The sequence below is a fragment of the Petromyzon marinus genome, chromosome 64 (genome assembly GCF_048934315.1).
Source record: "Petromyzon marinus isolate PM22_M1 ecotype Great Lakes invasive population chromosome 64, UKy_Petmar_22M1.pri1.0, whole genome shotgun sequence".
Lineage (NCBI taxonomy): Eukaryota > Metazoa > Chordata > Hyperoartia > Petromyzontiformes > Petromyzontidae > Petromyzon > Petromyzon marinus.
This window is the reverse complement of record NC_133730.1, coordinates 10589487-10607472: the sequence shown is the minus strand read 5'-3', so window position 1 is coordinate 10607472 and position 17986 is coordinate 10589487. Positions and strand designations below refer to the sequence as shown.

Below are 17986 nucleotides of genomic sequence, written 5' to 3'. Positions count from 1 at the left end.
AAATGATCAACAGATATTGGTAGTGTGCTGCTATAGACCGCCTAGTGGGAAGGATGTTGAAGCTGCATCTGCACTGAGAGAGCGTTTTGGGGGCGTCCCTAAAGGTGAAATAGTTTTAGTGGGTGATCTAAATTGGAATTGGCTAAACCTGCCAGCCGTGGCCACAAATTTTGCAGATGAATTTAACCTGTTTCAATTAATAAATGTCCCCACAAGACCCAACCTAAAAAATCCGGGACAGTCATCTCTGCTTGACGTCCTATTGACAAATACCCCTCACAATTTCACACTGACTGGTGTTCTGGGTAATAACCTTAGTGATCACTCCTTCATTTTTGGGGTGAGATCATCAGCCAGACCCAAAGCACTCAGGCATTTACTAATGATGTGCTTCACTCGGATATTGACAAGGTCTGTGATATCCCCAACCTGACTACGGCTTGAAAGACCTTCAGGTACACGTTTCTCCAAATTCTTAACAAACATGCTCCGTTGGTTAGATTTAAAACTAAAGGCAAGCACCCACCATGGTTTGATCCTTTGATTACAAAGCTCATGAAAACTATAGGGACAAGGCTTCGGCATGTGCTCAGAAAAGTAATTTGATCAATGACTGGCTAGAATACAGGATTATAAGGAACAGATGCGTCAAAAAAATACGGCATGCAAAAAATGGCTACTTTTCCTCCACTCTCCTGGAATCGCATGGAAATGCCAGGATTTTATGGAAAACAATCAAATGTATCGAAAAGGCATCCAAAACAAACAATCTGCCCGTTGAGCTTAACCGAAATGGGGAATATTTTTCAGAACCCAAAAAAATAGTTGACAATTTTAACATTCATTTTTCTGAAGCTGGTAATCTTTTTGATAATGTATTGGAAGTCACCCCTGCTCATGCAAATTCCTACACCCCTGTCCAAACATTAAACGAATTTAGTTTCCAGCCAATCCACGAAAGTAATGTTCTGAAACAACTGTCCTACCTCAAAGGGTCCTCCTCTACCGGAGCAGATAGTATTCTCGTCTTTGCTCTACTAACTGTTGGTCACCTAATATACAAACCTAAAGCCCATATTTTCAACCTGTCCATCAAAGAAGCATCAGTTCCTCTAGAATGGAAACATTCCTATGTCCGTCCACTTCACAAAGGGGGCCCTAAAGATGATCCAAATAACTACCGACCTATCTCAATTTTGTCCCCGTTGATGAAAATTTTTGAAACATTATTGACCTACCAAATCAGCAGTTTCCTGTCCACAAACAATCTACTACATCTAAAACAATCTGGGTTCCGAAAAAAACAGCGCCACATCTGCTGCATTAGACTCTCTGAATCACATTAACAGTAGCCTTGATAATAAGCAGTGCTCTGCCTGTCTTTTTCTAGATCTGTCCAAAGCTTTTGATAGTAGACCACAACACCCTGCTTAGTTAACTAAGTTGCCTCGGTTTTTCCGAAAACGCAGTAAAATGGTTAAAAAATTACCTCTTTTCTTGCACCCAAACTGTATTCACAGATGGTTGGAGGTCAAACAGTGTTAAGATAACAAAAGGGGTTCCACAGGGTTTCCATCCTCGGCCCCCTCTTGCTCTCTCTTCATGTCAATGACTTGGGCACTGACCTGGATCATTCCAGGGTAAATCTTTTTGCAGATGACACGATACTGATTACTGCTGGCCGCTCTCCAGGTGACGTGATTGCTAAGCTACAGGGTGATTTCAACAAACTACAATATCAGCTAGTTGCTCTTAAACTAGTCCTGAATACCTCCAAAACCAAGGTGCTATGCTTCTCACCAGGACTAAAGCAGGAAGTTATTTTTCCCCAATTACATTCCTTAAATAATTATCAAATAGAGCAAGTCAAGATCTATAAGTATCTTGGGGTCATCCTGGATTCAAAACTGAATTTTGAAGATCACATTGATTATAAAAAGACAAAAATAAAAATTGGTTTTCTGTATCGACATAAGCACTTTTTCCCCACAATGTTCCGTTTGGAATTGATAAAAGCTACCATACTGCCTCTACTTGACTACTGTGACATCGTGTATAAATCAGCCCCAAGTACTGTACTGAAGAAGCTTGATTCCATCTATCACTCGGCCTTAACATGTACATTGAACTGCCCATATAGGACTCACCACTGTGATCTCTACATTGGGTCAAACTTAACAGCTTGTGCACCAGATCTTATTTATTCACGATGTACTTCCAAACAAAATCCGCAGACTACCTGCTGGATCTCCTCTCTGTTTCAAAGAACAAATTTGACCTCAAATTTGTTTGCCAGCTTCACATTCCCTATTGCCGTACAAAAACTGGAGGAAGGGCCTTTGCTATTGATGCCCCCAGGGTCTGGAATGCTATTGCCAATAAACTGCAACTTGAATCGCTACAAATGAGATCTTCTCTCAAAACTGCTCTAGAGGAGTTGTACACCCCTAGCTGCCACTGCTATTCATTGGCGTAGAATAAAATGTTTCGCTTCGGATGACGCTGCAAAGTATTATCTGTATTTTGATTTAGCGTGCAAATCTTAAAGGTGCATTGAAAAATTTGATACTCCGACTGATGCTTCTGTTGTTGTGGAGTAACTCATGCAGCCAGCTATGGCTCTAGGATTTGCTGTTACATGTTATTTATGTAGTTTATTGTAAAAAATTCGGTCACAGTCCCTGTGATCCCTGTTACGTTGCAATTATGGCTTTATTTTTTGGTGATTTCGAAAACGTTTTTTGGTTTGGACATGTTTGTTTTGTTGTAGTACGGAGTTAGACTGATGGCCTTAATCTAAGTTTTCTTGTAGTTGTTTTTGTTTGACTTGCATCCTACTGGGATTTTTTGCACACAGCGTTGGTGTACGGTGCTTTTTTCAGGAATATTTTGCTGTTTTTTCTTGGATTTTCTGTTTGCACAGTCACACATAGTCACTTTAAGATGTTTTTCTTGTTCGTGTTTTTGTTTTTTGTTTGTTGTGGTTGCACCCGATTCAAGAGCCGAATGGCTCACAGGGCTATACCAAAATAAATGAACTGAAAAAAAACTGAAAACATTTCTGAAAAGTCTATTTAAGTAGAACGTGTTAATATTTATTTAAAGTTGCGCATTTTCATGTGACGTCACATTTCTCAACCCCCCCCCCCTCGTCACACATCGTCACAAATGTCTGACCCCCCTCCAGGTGCGTGACGTCATTTATGGACGGCCCCTAGGGCTAATCAACACCTTGCAGTTTCACCATCGGCGGTTGCAGCGAGACTCGCCCTGCTGATGAAGATTGAGACCGCTCCAGAGTTTGTGACGCAGAAGCCAGCGGCTGTTTGTTGGGATCATGCCTCGTGGCTTATGGGACGTGAACAAGATGATTTTTTTTTTATTAGGGGCCGTCCATAAATGATGTCACGTACCTGGGGGGTTGGGGGGGGGGTCAGACATTTGTGACGATGTGTGACGAGGGGGGGGGGATTTGAGAAATGTGACGTCACATAAAAATGCGAAACTTTAAATAAATATAGAATTGTTATAACAACACTAATTGTTATAACAACACTCCTACAACAATTGTTTAAAGCGATTTGAAGCATTTTGATTTAAAGCTTTCGTGACTGCAGGGATTCGTATTATTGGTTCTTTCGGTAAAGTCACGTAGAAGGGAAACAATAAAAATATAAAACAATAAAATTCTCACGACGTTTCGGCTGCAACACAAGCAATCATCATCAAGTGTGAAAACCACAGCAAGAAAATTTGAAAAAAGCGGCGTTTTTTTAACGTTAGCACCACGGCGAGCGATTTGACGCTTTGTTCAAATGGACGAGTCCATCTATGTTCGGAAAAGAGGAGGGGGGAGACGAAAATAATGTATGCGGTTTGAAAGCCACCTTAAGCGTGATCAATCAAGACCCGAAATGGTTTATCAAATCCTTCCAATGATTGCTAAGCCAGAATCCATCTTCTCGGTTGAAACTGTCTCTGTGTTTGTATATGTGGATAGCCTCGTGAACGAATCTCTCATGGTAGCCAGATGGCTTGCAAAGAACCTCTGTCTTGGAGAAGTCAATGTCATGTGAGCCTACCGAATTATAACAGTGATCTGCCACGGCCGAGGTGTTATTATTGTTATTATTATTGTTTCCCTTCTACGTGACTTTACCGAAAGAACCAAGATTTGAAGCATGTTTTATTTTCAAAATGGAAATATGGTTTTGGGGGGAGGGGGCACAGCTTTGTGACGTCATATTTGAGGGGGGAGGGGTCTGACTTTTTGTGACGCCGTGTGACGAGGGGGGGGGGTCAAAAATCGTCCCAAATCGCGTGACGTCATTTATGGACGGCCCCTTTCCTGTCCGTTTCCCTCTTGTGTTTTTGTAATGCCCTGTAGTTATAACGTTCTTAATCCAACGCTACTGGACATCTGTGGGGAAAAAAATAGCTTCATAGCTCATCGGATTCCCCCTGCGCTATAAACAAATACTGTGCTCCTGATCCGATAAGAAATGTGGAACGGAGGGCCATCGGCCTCCGAGACGCGTCCAGGTCATTGCTCCGGACGCCGGGGGCACGTCGTGCGGCAATCCGTGGCCCGGCCTTCACCGGGGGGGGGGCTCTCGTGCGGCGATCCGTGGCCCGGGCTTCACCGGGGAGGCCTCTCGTGCGGCGATCCGTGGCCCGGCCTTCACCGGGGGCCTCTCGTGCGGCGATCCGTGGCCCGGGCTTCACCGGGGAGGCCTCTCGTGCGGCGATCCGTGGCCCGGCCTTCACCGGGGGCCTCTCGTGCGGCGATCCGTGGCCCGGGCTTCACTGGGGAGGCCTCTCGTGCGGCGATCCGTGGTCCGGCCTTCACCGGGGGGGCCTCTCGTGCGGCGATCCCCGAGACACCGACTGCAGCCACGCCGGTACTTCACCGACTGCACCGGCACGGAGATGTTTTCTATTATTTTGCTGCTTTAAATGTCCAAATGATGGGGCCGCTTTGTTGAACGGCTATAATTTGCGATAGCCAGGTCGCTTCTGAAAAATAAGCTAATAGCTCAGTGGGCTTTGCATGGTAGGATGGGGATGGTTTAGTTGTATTTGAATGTGTTTGGATGTTTACCTTGGCCTTTGCACTACTATCAGGCTGTTTGTTGTAACGTTCAGATTCCTCCTGCAGCAAATTCTGATCATTTCGTTTGCAACAGTGAACAACACCCCCGCCGTTTTAAGTTGCGCGATATCCCTGCTGTATATCGCTCTCCGCGATGTTGACGTTTTGTCTTTGTGTTGTTGTTGTTGCTGCTGCTGTGTTCACTGCACCACGGCTCTACGGTGGAAAATCGACCTGGCGGCCCGCTAAACGGCACCATCGTCCGTGTCACAAATAAACTTGGTACCGACGCCGCTACCAACGTGGCTAGGAGATGTTAACTACCTCGCCTGGTATACAAGAGGTTGCGAGTTCGATCCCAACCCTGATCCCTTCTGTATATTTGGAGTTTGCATGTTCACCCCGTGGTCACGTGCATTTTTCCCTTAAGTCCTCCGGTTTTTCCCTCCACATTTATAATCAACGTGCGTTCAGACGATTTGGCCGCTGTCAAATTCCACATAAGCCACTTCGTTATCGTTGGTAAAAAAGAAAATAGTTTCTAGTTTAGCCTCGCCCGCCCGCGGCAAACACGTCGAGCCAGCCTGAGAATTGCTCACGATTTATTCTTCCCGTGAGTTCGTGCACGGCACACGGACAGCACACGGACAGCGCCACGCGTGCCGACGGGTAACGCGAATCGCGGGCAAGGGATATGAATGAGACGGCAACGACAACAAAAACATTTTTACATCGAATCGCGGCACGGAACCCGGGGCGGGGGGGGGGCGTGGGGGACGTTTGAATGGATGGGGGGCGGGGTGGGGGAGGAGGGGGGGGGTCGTGTCCAACCTCAGCAGCCGCACGAGCGGCGTGTGTGTACGTGGTGTAGGTTCGGTGTGTACACATGGTGTGTATGTGCAGTGTGTGCACGCGGTGTGTACACGTGTACACATGGTGTGTATGTGCAGTGTGTGCACGCGGTGTGTACACGTGTACACATGGTGTGTATGTGCAGTGTGTGCACGCGGTGTGTACACGTGTACACATGGTGTGTATGTGCAGTGTGTGCACGCGGTGTGTACACGTGTACACATGGTGTGTATGTGCAGTGTGTGCACGCGGTGTGTACACATGGTGTGTATGTGCAGTGTGTGCACGCGGTGTGTACACGCGGTGCGTGTGCGTGGTTTATACGCGCTGTGTGCGTGGCGCGAGCACAAGGCAGGGGAGGTTCAGGCCGTCACGAGCGGCTGTGACCGGTTTGCGTGACGGCCGTCAAAGGTCTCTGCCTCGCGCCCTTACCGCTGTGCACAAGCGCGTGTGTGTGCGTGTGTGCGTGTGTGTGCGCGTGTGCGTGTGCGCGTGTGCGTGTGTGCGTGCGTGTGTGCGCGTGTGCGTGTGTGCGTGTGTGCGCGTGTGTGCGCGTGTGTGCATGTGTGTGCATGTGTGTGCGTGTGTGTGTGCGTGCGCTTGCGTACAAGTGCGTGCGAGAGTGTGTGCTCGTGTGCGAGAATGCGAGTGAGCGCCCATGTGCGTCTAGACAATGTGGGGGGCCGAGCCCCCTGCGGTCGCCATGTTAATGTGGTTGTCGAGCGCTTGCGTGAGCTCGGGGAGCGATGGAGGACGGCCGGACTGCAGCTTGGACCAGACGGGGACGTCTACAAAGACAGAGACCCCACATTAATCGCCTTAACACACTGTTGGGGCAAGTGCCATCGGCGAGTAGCACCTATGAAGGCCAGTACGGCACAAGAGGGGGTGGGTGGCCAACACCACGCCCGGCCGCCTTTGTCTCCCTCGTGGCGCTGTTTACATGCCACACCAGGTACTCATGTGAGGCCAAGTCGACCTTGGGGAGGCCCCGGACCGGTTAAAATAATCGTCACTGGTGTTAGCCAAGAGCAGGAATCAAAGTCGGGTCACAGCACACTAACTGCTGCACTACACACAAACGTATATGCGCGCACACACGTGTACGCACACGTGTGCACTCCCACACGTGAACGCACACACGTATCCACCCACGTGTGCGTACAGACACCACACAGGCACTGGACGTGCGGTGTCGGTGCGTGTGCCGTCTCACCGCTGTAGAACACCTCGAATGCGCCGGTGGACATGAGCTGCGACTCCACCAGGTTACTGAGGAAGAAGATCATGAGGCACGCGTACACCTGTAGGGCGCGCACACAGCACACCGTCACCACAATCCTCACCGCGCAAGCTCTCCCACATCCCTAGGTTCTCCTCCGGTGACTCGGCGATCACCATTCGTCTCCCCGCTGCAGGAGTTTACGCACCGCGTCATAGCCGCACCGCGTCATAGCCGCACCGCGTCATAGCCGCACCGCGTCATAGCCGCACCGCGTCATAGCCGCACCGCGTCATAGCCGCACCGCGTCATAGCCGCACCGCGTCATAGCCGCACCGCGTCATAGCCGCACCGCGTCATAGCCGCACCGCGTCATAGCCGCACCGCGTCATAGCCGCACCGCGTCATAGCCGCACCGCGTCATAGCCGCACCGCGTCATAGCCGCACCGCGTCATAGCCGCACCGCGTCATAACCGCATCGCGTCATAACCGCACCGCGTCATAACCGCACCGCATTACTGGATGCTAGTCAAGTGATGGGACGGTCACAGCGGGGTCGGTGCGAGTGTAAAGAGGGGGATCGGTGCGGGTGTGGTGAGTGTGGTGAGTGCGGTGAGTGTGGTGAGGGGGATCGGTGCGGGTGTGGTGAGTGTGGTGAGTGTGGTGAGTGTGGTGAGGGGGATCAGTGCGGGTGTGGTGAGTGTGGTGAGTGTGGTGAGGGCGGCGAGGGGGATCGGTACGGGTGTGGTGAGTGTGGTGAGTGTGGTGAGGTGGATCGGTGCGGGTGTGGTGAGTGTGGTGAGTGCGGCAAGGGGGATCGGTGCGGGTGTGGTGAGTGTGGTGAGTGTGGTGAGGGGGATCGGTGCGGGTGTGGTGAGTGTGGTGAGTGTGGTGAGTGCGGCGAGGGGGATCGGTGCGGGTGTGGTGAGTGTGGTGAGTGTGGTGAGTGTGGTGAGTGCGGTGAGGGGGATCGGTGCAGGTGTGGTGAGTGTGGTGAGTGCGGTGAGGGGGATCGGTGCGGGTGTGGTGAGTGTGGTGAGTGTGGTGAGTGCGGTGAGGGGGATCGGTGCGGGTGTGGTGAGTGTGGTGTGTGTGGTGAGTGCGGTGAGGGGGATCGGTGCGGGTGCGGTGAGTGCGGTGAGTGCGGTGAGTGTGGTGAGTGTGGTGAGTGTGGTGAGGTGGGCGGGCCGCACCTTGTTGCCGCGGGCCCAGTGCCACACGCCGGGTGTGGTGACGCCAAGGAAGGGGAAGGGGTCGGTTCCGCTCAGCACCGCGCCGATCGCCAGCAGCTTCAGCACGGAGAGGAGCGACGCAGAGTGCCTGGGACACGCACACACACACACATACACTCAACACAGACACGCACACACACACACACAGACACACACACACAGACACTCACACACACACACAGACACACACACAGACACACACAGACACACACACACAGACACACACACAGACACACACACACACAGACACACACACGCACACACACACACAGACACACACGCACACAGACACACACGCACACAGACACACACACACACAGACACACACACGCACACAGACACACACAGACACGCACACACACAGACACACACGCGCACAGACACACACAGACACACACACAGACACTCACGCGCACACAGACACACGCGCACACAGACACTCACGCGCACACAGACACACACACACACAGACACGCACGCGCATACAGACACGCACGCACACAGACACACACGCGCACAGACACACACAGACACACACACACAGACACACACAGACACACACAAGACACACAGACACACACAGACACACACACAGACACACATACACACACAAGACACACAGACACACACGTGCACAGACACACACAGACACACACACACACGCGCACAGACACACACAGACACACACAGACACGCACACACACAGACACACACAGACACACACAAAGGTCCCCCGTGTAGCCTTTTAACGGGACTGCCGGGGCAAGCGTCGTGAGCGAGCACCTATCAAGGCCGGCACGGCTCCGCGAGGGGGTGGGGTGGGTGGCCAGCGCCACGCCCGGCCGTCTTTGTCAGCCCTGCGCAGCCACTCCCAAAACAACGGGCCGCCATTTGCCACGAAGCGCCGGTGGCGTCACCATGGCGTTGTGCCAGGCTAGGTGCACTTTGAGGCCACGTGAAGTGTTGAAGGCTCGCTGGCAGGAGGCCATGGGGCAGACCCAGGTGCCGTGGGTTGGCTGACTGGCCGATTCATGGCCTGTGCTCCTCACTGTAGCATCCAGTGGCCACACACACAACCAGTGCCACTGATATATGTCACCCGATGTGTCCTCACCTGTATATTTGTGTGTTTCTGTCACCTCACCTGTGTCTGTGTGGGATCTCACCTCTGTGTGTGTGGGACCTCACCTGTGTGGGATCTCACCTGTGTGTGTGGGATCTCACCTGTGTGTGTGGGATCTCACCTGTGTGTGTGGGACCTCACCTCTGTGTAGGACCTCACCTGTGTGTGTGGGACCTCACCTCTGTGTAGGACCTCACCTGTGTGTGGGTCTCACCTGTGTGGGTCTCACCTGTGTGGGTCTCACCTGTGTGTGTCTGTGTGGGATCTCACCTGTGTGTGGGATCTCACCTCTGTGTAGGACCTCACCTGTGTTTGTTTGTCACCTCACCTGTGTGTGTCTCACCTGTGTGTGTCTCACCTGTGTGGGTCTCACCTGTGTGGGTCTCACCTGTGTGGGTCTCACCTGTGTGGGTCTCACCTGTGTGGGTCTCACCTGTGTGGGTCTGTGTGGGATCTCACCTATGTGTGTGGGACCTCACCTGTGTGTGGGTCTCACCTGTGTGTGGGTCTCACCTGTGTGGGTCTCACCTGTGTGGGTCTCACCTCACCTGTGTGTATCTCACCTGTACGTGTGTGACCTCACCTGTGTGTGTGTCACCTCACCTGTGTGTGTCTCACCTGTGTGTGCGAGACCTCACCTGTGTGTGTGTGGGACACCTCACCTGTGTGTGGGACATCTCACCTGTACAGGGCAGGTGGGGGGAAGTTCTCTCCCTCCACCTGCACGCCCGGGTACCGCTCCTGCAGTGCCTGGGCGAACTCCTCGTACAGGCGGCGGTACCCTCACGAGATGCTGGAGACACGGGGAGACACGGGGAGACACACGGAGACACACGGGGAGACACACGGAGACACACGGAGACACACGGAGACACACGGGGAGACACACGGAGACACACGGGGAGACACACGGAGACACACGGGGAGACACACGGAGACACACGGGGAGACACACGAGGAGACACACGGAGACACATAGGGACACGTGGAGGAGTCACGTGGGAAGACACGAGATACGGGGACATGCGGGGAGACGCGAGGAGGGGGGACACAGGGAGGAACGGGGAGACACGGGGACACGAGGGGGGACACGTGGGGGGACACGAGGGGGGACACGTGGGGGGACACGCGGGGGGACACGTGGGAGACGGAGACACGGACAGCAGGAGAGCTTCTGTTGATCATAAACATGCTGCTGTTACAAGTGGCAAGGATGCGAGTGATGATGTTGCTGTGTGAAGGTGTTGATGATGATTACGGTGGTAGTGATGATTACGGTGGTAGTGATGATGATTACGGTGGTGATGATTACGGTGGCGATGATTACGGTGTTGGCGATGATGATTACGGTGGTAGTGATCATGATTACGGTAGTGTGATGATGATGATTACGGTGGTAGTGATGATGATGATTACGGTGGCCACCCAGCCCTTCGTGTGCCGTGCCGGCCTTCAGAGGTGCTTCTTGGCCCGCCAGTCTGTTAGAGACTATACGGGGCTCTTTATCTTTGGTTACCATGATGGTGTTGACGATGACGGTGGCATTTCGTGATTGTGGTGATGGTGGTGATTGTGGTGATGACGGTCGTGGTTGATGATGATGATTATGATGATGGTGATTGTGGTGATGATGGCGACGACAATGTTGTTGTTGTTGATCACCGGCCTCACCAGTACTGGAAGGAGATCGTGGGGCCGCGTCCCTGCAGCGAGGGGCTGCGGGGCCTCGCCGCTGCGGCTGCCGCTGCCGCTGCTGCTGCGGCGGCGGGCCCCGGGGCCTGCAAGTCCCGGTAGGTGACGACCGCGAAGACGACCGCCGCCGCCACGAGCCACAGCTCAGCGCGTTCCGCCATCGCCGCCTCCTGCACGAGGCCTGGTGCGCGGAGAGTCGACCTCCACCAGAATCGATTTACCAAATCGCAAATAAAATAATTCGCTCTTGGAACTTTCTCAATCGATTCTATAGTTCTTGGGTGCGAGTACGTAATGGAGTCGATTCCATAACCCTGCTTCGATTATCAAAATGTCGAATCGAAATGGCACCTCGCAAGGAATGAGATTATTGATTTATCCTGTCGGAGGAAATCAGAAGATCTGTAAAGCTGTTTTTAGGGGTAGGGGGGTGCAAGATCCGACTGTACCCCCCTTCTTTCTTCCGACTGAAACAGCTACGGATGGGTTTAGCCCCGTAAACACAAGAACATGTCTGCTCTAACGATGCTGTAGATGTATAATATTTTAGCAGCAGCGTGTGGCGTGGTTTAGAGGAGGATAGTGATGATGGAACAGAAACTGAGGTTACGACTCGCCATTCACTCCTCGTGCCTCACCATGGGCCAGCGACTCGTGTTCACTTGTATTACTGCAGCCTCGGCTCTCAATGTTGTTAACTATCTACTAAGTCACTGACTACCACGTGGAGGCTTTGTTAACTATCTACTAAGTCACTGACTACTACGTAGAGGCTTTGTTAACTATGTACTAAGTCACTGACTACCACGTGGAGGCTTTGTTAACTATCTACTAAGTCACTGACTACCATGTGGAGGCTTTGTTAACTATCTACTAAGTCACTGACTACCATGTGGAGGCTTTGTTAACTATCCACTAAGTCACTGACTACCACGTGGAGGCTTTGTTAACTATCTACTAAGTCACTGACTACCACGTAGAGGCTTTGTTAACTATCTATTAAGTCACTGACTGCCACGTAGAGGCTTTGTTAACTATCTACTAAGTCACTGACTACCACATGGAGGCTTTGTTAACTATCTACTAAGTCACTGACTAGCACGTGGAGGCTTTGTTAACTATCTACTAAGTCACTGACTACCACGTGGAGGCTTTGTTAACTATCTACTAACTCACTGACTACCACGTAGAGGCTTTGTTAACTATCTACTAAGTCACTGACTACTACATAGAGGCTTTGTTAACTATCTACTAACTCACTGACTAGCATGTGGAGGCTTTGTTAACTATCTACTAGTCACTGACTACTACGTGGAGGCTTTGTTAACTATCTACTAAGTCACTGACTACTACATAGAGGCTTTGTTAACTATCTACTAAGTCACTGACTACCACGTGGAGGCTTTGTTAACTATCCACTAAGTCACTGACTACCACGTAGAGGCTTTGTTAACTCTCTACTAAGTCACTGACTACCACGTGGAGGCTTTGTTAACTATCCACTAAGTCACTGACTACCACGTAGAGGCTTTGTTAACTATCTACTAAGTCACTGACTACTACGTAGAGGCTTTGTTAACTATCTACTAAGTCACTGACTACCACGTGGAGGCTTTGTTAACTATCCACTAAGTCACTGACTACCACGTAGAGGCTTTGTTAACTCTCTACTAAGTCACTGACTAGCACGTGGAGGCTTTGTTAACTATCTACTAAGTCACTGACTACTACATAGAGGCTTTGTTAACTATCTACTAAGTCACTGACTACTACGTAGAGGCTTTGTTAACTATCTACTAAGTCACTGACTACCACGTAGAGGCTTTGTTAACTATGTACTAAGTCACTGACTACCACGTGGACGCTTTGTTAACTATCTACTAAGTCACTGACTACCACGTAGAGGCTTTGTTAACTATCTACTAAGTCACTGACTACCACGTGGAGGCTTTGTTAACTATCTACTAAGTCACTGACTACCACGTAGAGGCTTTGTTAACTATCTACTAAGTCACTGACTGCCACGTGGAGGCTTTGTTAACTATCTACTAAGTCACTGACTACTACGTAGAGGCTTTGTTAACTATCTACCAAGTCACTGACTGCCACGTGGAGGCTTTGTTAACTATCTACTAAGTCACTGACTACCACGTGGAGGCTTTGTTAACTATCTACTAAGTCACTGACTACCACGTGGAGGCTTTGTTAACTATCCACTAAGTCACTCACTACTACATAGAGGCTTTGTTAACGATCTACTAAGTCACTGGCTACCACGTAGAGGCTTTGTTAACTATCTACTAATTCACTGACTACCACGTGGAGGCTTTATTAAACAACAAGGGAGTTGTTGTACTTTACGGTCCTGTGCATAATTTGTGTTTTTTATTGTTTACCTTAAATCTGACCACGTCTCGCTACCCCCAGGGGGGGCAGTGCACCCCCTGGGAGGGGGGGGGGGCGATGCACCCCCTGGGAGGGGGGGGGGCGATGCACCCCCTGGGGGGGGGGGCGGTGCTCCACTTGGGGGGGGGGCGTGGTGCACTCTCTGCTCTCTGGATGTGGTGATAGCCAAGAGGCGTTCATCATTGTCATCGTCATCATCGTCGTCATCAACATCGTCATCATTGTCGTCATCATCATCCTCGTCATCATCATCATCGTCGTCGTCATCATCGTCGTCGTCATCATCATCATCGTCATCATCATCGTCGCCATCATCATCGTCGTCATAGCGCTATCACAATTTGTCTCCACTATACTTCCTATTTGTTTACCGTCTTTGTATTTGTTTACCGTCTTTGTTTACCGTCTTTCTATTTGTTTACCGTCTTTCTATTTGTTTACCATATTTGTATTTGTTTACCGTCTTTGTTTACCGTCTTTGTATTTGTTTACCGTCTGTTGATTGGGGGTCGCCTTGTGTGGGCAGCCACAATCGTGCTGAAGATGCACGACGCTGGAAGGGAGCTAAATGCGGTGTAGAATAATAAATACTCAGCAGTGCGAGAGTGGCTGGGGTGCCCACACCACCCAGCCACCCTCGTGCTGCCCACACCACCCAGCCACCCTCGTGCTGCCCACACCACCCAGCCACCCTCGTGCTGCCCACACCACCCTCGTGCTGCCCACACCACCCAGCCACCCTCGTGCTGCCCACACCACCCAGCCACACTCATGCTGCCCACACCACCCTCGTGCTGCCCACACCACTCTCGTGCTGCCCACACCACCCACACCACCCCCGTGCTGCCCACACCACCCAGCCACCCCCGTGCTGCCCACACCACCCTCGTGCTGCCCACACCACCCAGCCACCCCCGTGCTGCCCACACCACCCCCGTGCTGCCCACACCACCCCCGTGCTGCCCACACCACCCCCGTGCTGCCCACACCACCCTCGTGCTGCCCACACCACCCAGCCACCCCCGTGCTGCCCACACCACCCCCGTGCTGCCCACACCACCCCCGTGCTGCCCACACCACCCAGCCACTCTCGCACTGCTGAGTATTTATTATTCTACACCGCATGTATCTCCCTTCCAGCGTCGTGCATCTTCAACAACAATGCAAGATCAGTGGCGGATACAAGCCGCAAGTCACATCGGCAAATACTTTGATGGTGAACCTGCCATGTCGTGTTATCGATGGTTCAGGGTTTAAGGCGCCATCTCATCGAGGGACGTCGATGACGAAGAGCTTCGTAGCTCATCGGATTCCTCCGGTATATCAACATAAGCTCTGATTCTGTTATCTTCGTGTGGGCAGGGAGTGTTTTCCGCTCCCTTTCCCAGTCTTGATAAACCGGACTTACAGAGTGAATGTCTTGATGAACTATTATGATGTTTTAGTGACCTGTTTTCTCATCATTTTTAAATTATGTTTCACCCCTTACCGTGAGCGTTGTTTCTGTTGTAACTCGCTGACCACGTGCGCAAAGTGGACATCTGTTTTAAAGAAAAGAGCTTCATAGCTCATCGGATTCCTGCTGGACTCTTTCCTAAGCAGATCGGAGATAAACAAAAAAATCAACCCACTTGGAATCGGCCATGAGGTCATTGGCACGCCGTGACGTCATGTCCACACACCTGTGCCGTCGTCGGCTGACTGCATGACGTAATGTACCCAACATAGTGACGTCATAAAGCGACATTCGGGGTGTATCGTGAGGTCACGATATCCCGCTTGTGTGGTGTGACGTCATAAAACCCACACTAGTTAATGTGACGCCATATTTATGCAGCATCTACACGTCATCGTGTGACACGAGGCACAGCGTGATGTCAACTGTTAAACTAAACTATAGTATTATGAGACCTCCTTTGCCAGTAACTGGCACAAAAACTGACACCTTTATTCAAGACATCATGTTTGCAATAACCACAACACAAGCAGTCAAAATGCAAACAAAAAAGACAACTCTGATAATAATATGCACTGTCCTTGAATTTGATTGGTCCACACCCGAGACGGCTTTTCTTAGAGCCTAGTCTCCAAATTCAAGGACAGTGCCAATATTATTATCAGAGTTGTCTCTTTTGTTTGCATTTTGACTGCTTGTGTTGTGGTTATTGCAAACATGATGCCTTGAATGAAGGCGTCAGTTTTTGTGCCAGCTAAAAGGGTAAAACCTATTACTATAAACTCTAGTATTTTACCAGGTTACGGCCCACTGAGCTATTGTAGCTATCAAGAATGATAGCTCAGTGAAGTGGGCGCAGCAGCATCATCACGTGCAAGTTAGGGCCGTCCATAAATGTGTTTAATGTGGCGCTGCACTCTGATGCTGCAGGAGAAAACATTTATTACAAAGTCTATTTAATTAAGTAGAACGTGTTGTCTATATTTACTTAAAGTTGCGCATTTTGATGTGACGTCACATTTTTCACCCCCCCCCCCCGCTCGTCACAGATGTCTGACCCCCCCCCCCAGGTGCGTGACGTCACCGAGACGTTTGGCGGCCAGCGACAAACAGCACCAGCAAATATCCACGGGGCCGTTTTGGCCACTGCGATCATCTTGTCCCGGGCGCTCACTGCCGTCACCCGGCGTGGCGGCAGTGAGCGGAGACGACACGTCGCCTGCCCAGCGTCCCGGCTGCAGCAGTAGCAGCAGTAGTAGTAGCAGCAGTAGTAGTAGCAGTAGCGGCAGTAGTAGTAGCAACAGTAGCAGTAGTAGCAGTAGTAGTAGCAACAGTAGCAGTAGTAGCAGCAGTAGTAGCAGTAGTAGTAGCGGCAGTAGTAGTAGTAGCAGCAGTAGTAGCAGTAGCGGCAGTAGTAGTAGTAGCAGCAGTAGTAGTAGTAGCAACAGTAGTAGCAGCAGCAGTAGCAGCAGCAGTAGTAGCAGCAGTAGTAGTAGCAGTAGCAGCAGTAATAGCAGCAGCAGTAGCAGCAGTAGTAGTAGCAGTAGCAGCAGTAATAGCAGCAGTAGCAGCAGTAGTAGCAGTAGCAGCAGTAGTAGCAGTAGTAGTAGCAGTAGCGGCAGCAGTAGTAGTAGCAACAGTAGTAGCAGCAGCAGTAGCAGTAACAGTAGCGGCAGCAGCAGTAACAGTAGCAGCGGCAGTAGCGGCAGCAGCAGCAGCAGCAACAGTAGTAGCAGCGGCAGCAGTAGCGGCAGCAGCAGTAACAGCAGCAGCAGTAGTGGCAGCAACAACAACAGCAGTAGCAGCAACAGTAGCAACAGCAACAACAGTAGTAGTAGCAGCAGTAGCAGCAGCAGTAGCAACAACAGTAGTAGTAGCAGCAGTAGCAGCAACAGTAGCAACAACAGTAGTAGTAGCAGCAGTAGCAGCGGATCGAGCGTGGGGCCCTGCTTCTGGCTGCCGAGTCCTTCACGAGCGGCTTCGTTTTGGGATTTTTACCAAACGGTTCGCCCTGGGCCACTGCCGCCTCCTCGTTTAATGTGGGGGGCTGTGCCAGATCCGACTGTGGGCCCCTCCTCCTCCTTTCTCCCGAATCACCTTTACTGAAAAAGCCACTGATGGTTTTTAAACCCGTATAACAGTAACATCTTGGCTATAACTATCTTGATTTAGAAGCTTTCGTGATTGCAGGAACTATTACTCTGTGGTTCTTTCGGTAAAGTCACGTTGGTATAAAATAAATCACGTAAAAACAGTCTGCCTCAGCAGCAGACCATGCTTTCCCACCTGATGATGGACGCTTGTGTTGCGCCCGAAACGTCGTGAATTATTTTGTTTTATACCCACGTGACTTTACCGAAAGAACCAAGAATATGAATCCTTGCAGTCACGAAAGCTTTAAATGAAATGTATATTGTTTTAGTTGCACCGTGTGTTGGGTTTAAAGGACAGTCTTCAGCAGTGACAAGACTAATTAATAACAATAAAACGTTCAAGGTACGATACTCACAGTGAAGTTGCATCTTGTTTTCATGCGGCATGTAAGCGAGCAAGGCAGGCCGATGGAGCTCAGTAACAAACACGAGCAGTAGCGCTAACAGATTTTACGCTGTGCGCATTTTTTTCGAATTTTTTTGTTCCATTTGTAACAATGTTTTTAGAATTCATGGTTAATTGTTGGAATATTTGTTTTATTTGAATAACACTGTGTAACAATTTTTTGTTTTGTTCCCGGGTACTGTTATTTCCCAATTGCTCATGTCTGTTGATTCGGGGTCCCCTGGTGGTCGACTGGACCCCGATGCGTCGCATAACGCCGCCACGCACAGCCGGCCTCCACCCATGGTTGCACCCTGGGGACAGCGGTGCAATCGGCTTTAATGTAATAAACGGCGGTGACGCAGAGACTCA

General features: G+C 50.7%; 1 pseudogene; it reads right to left on the bottom strand.

Annotated features, from left to right (window-relative positions):
- Positions 1-5677: 5677 nt before the first annotated feature.
- On the bottom strand, positions 5678-11466 carry LOC116956273 (thioredoxin reductase-like selenoprotein T; annotated as a pseudogene).
- Positions 11467-17986: the final 6520 nt, after the last annotated feature.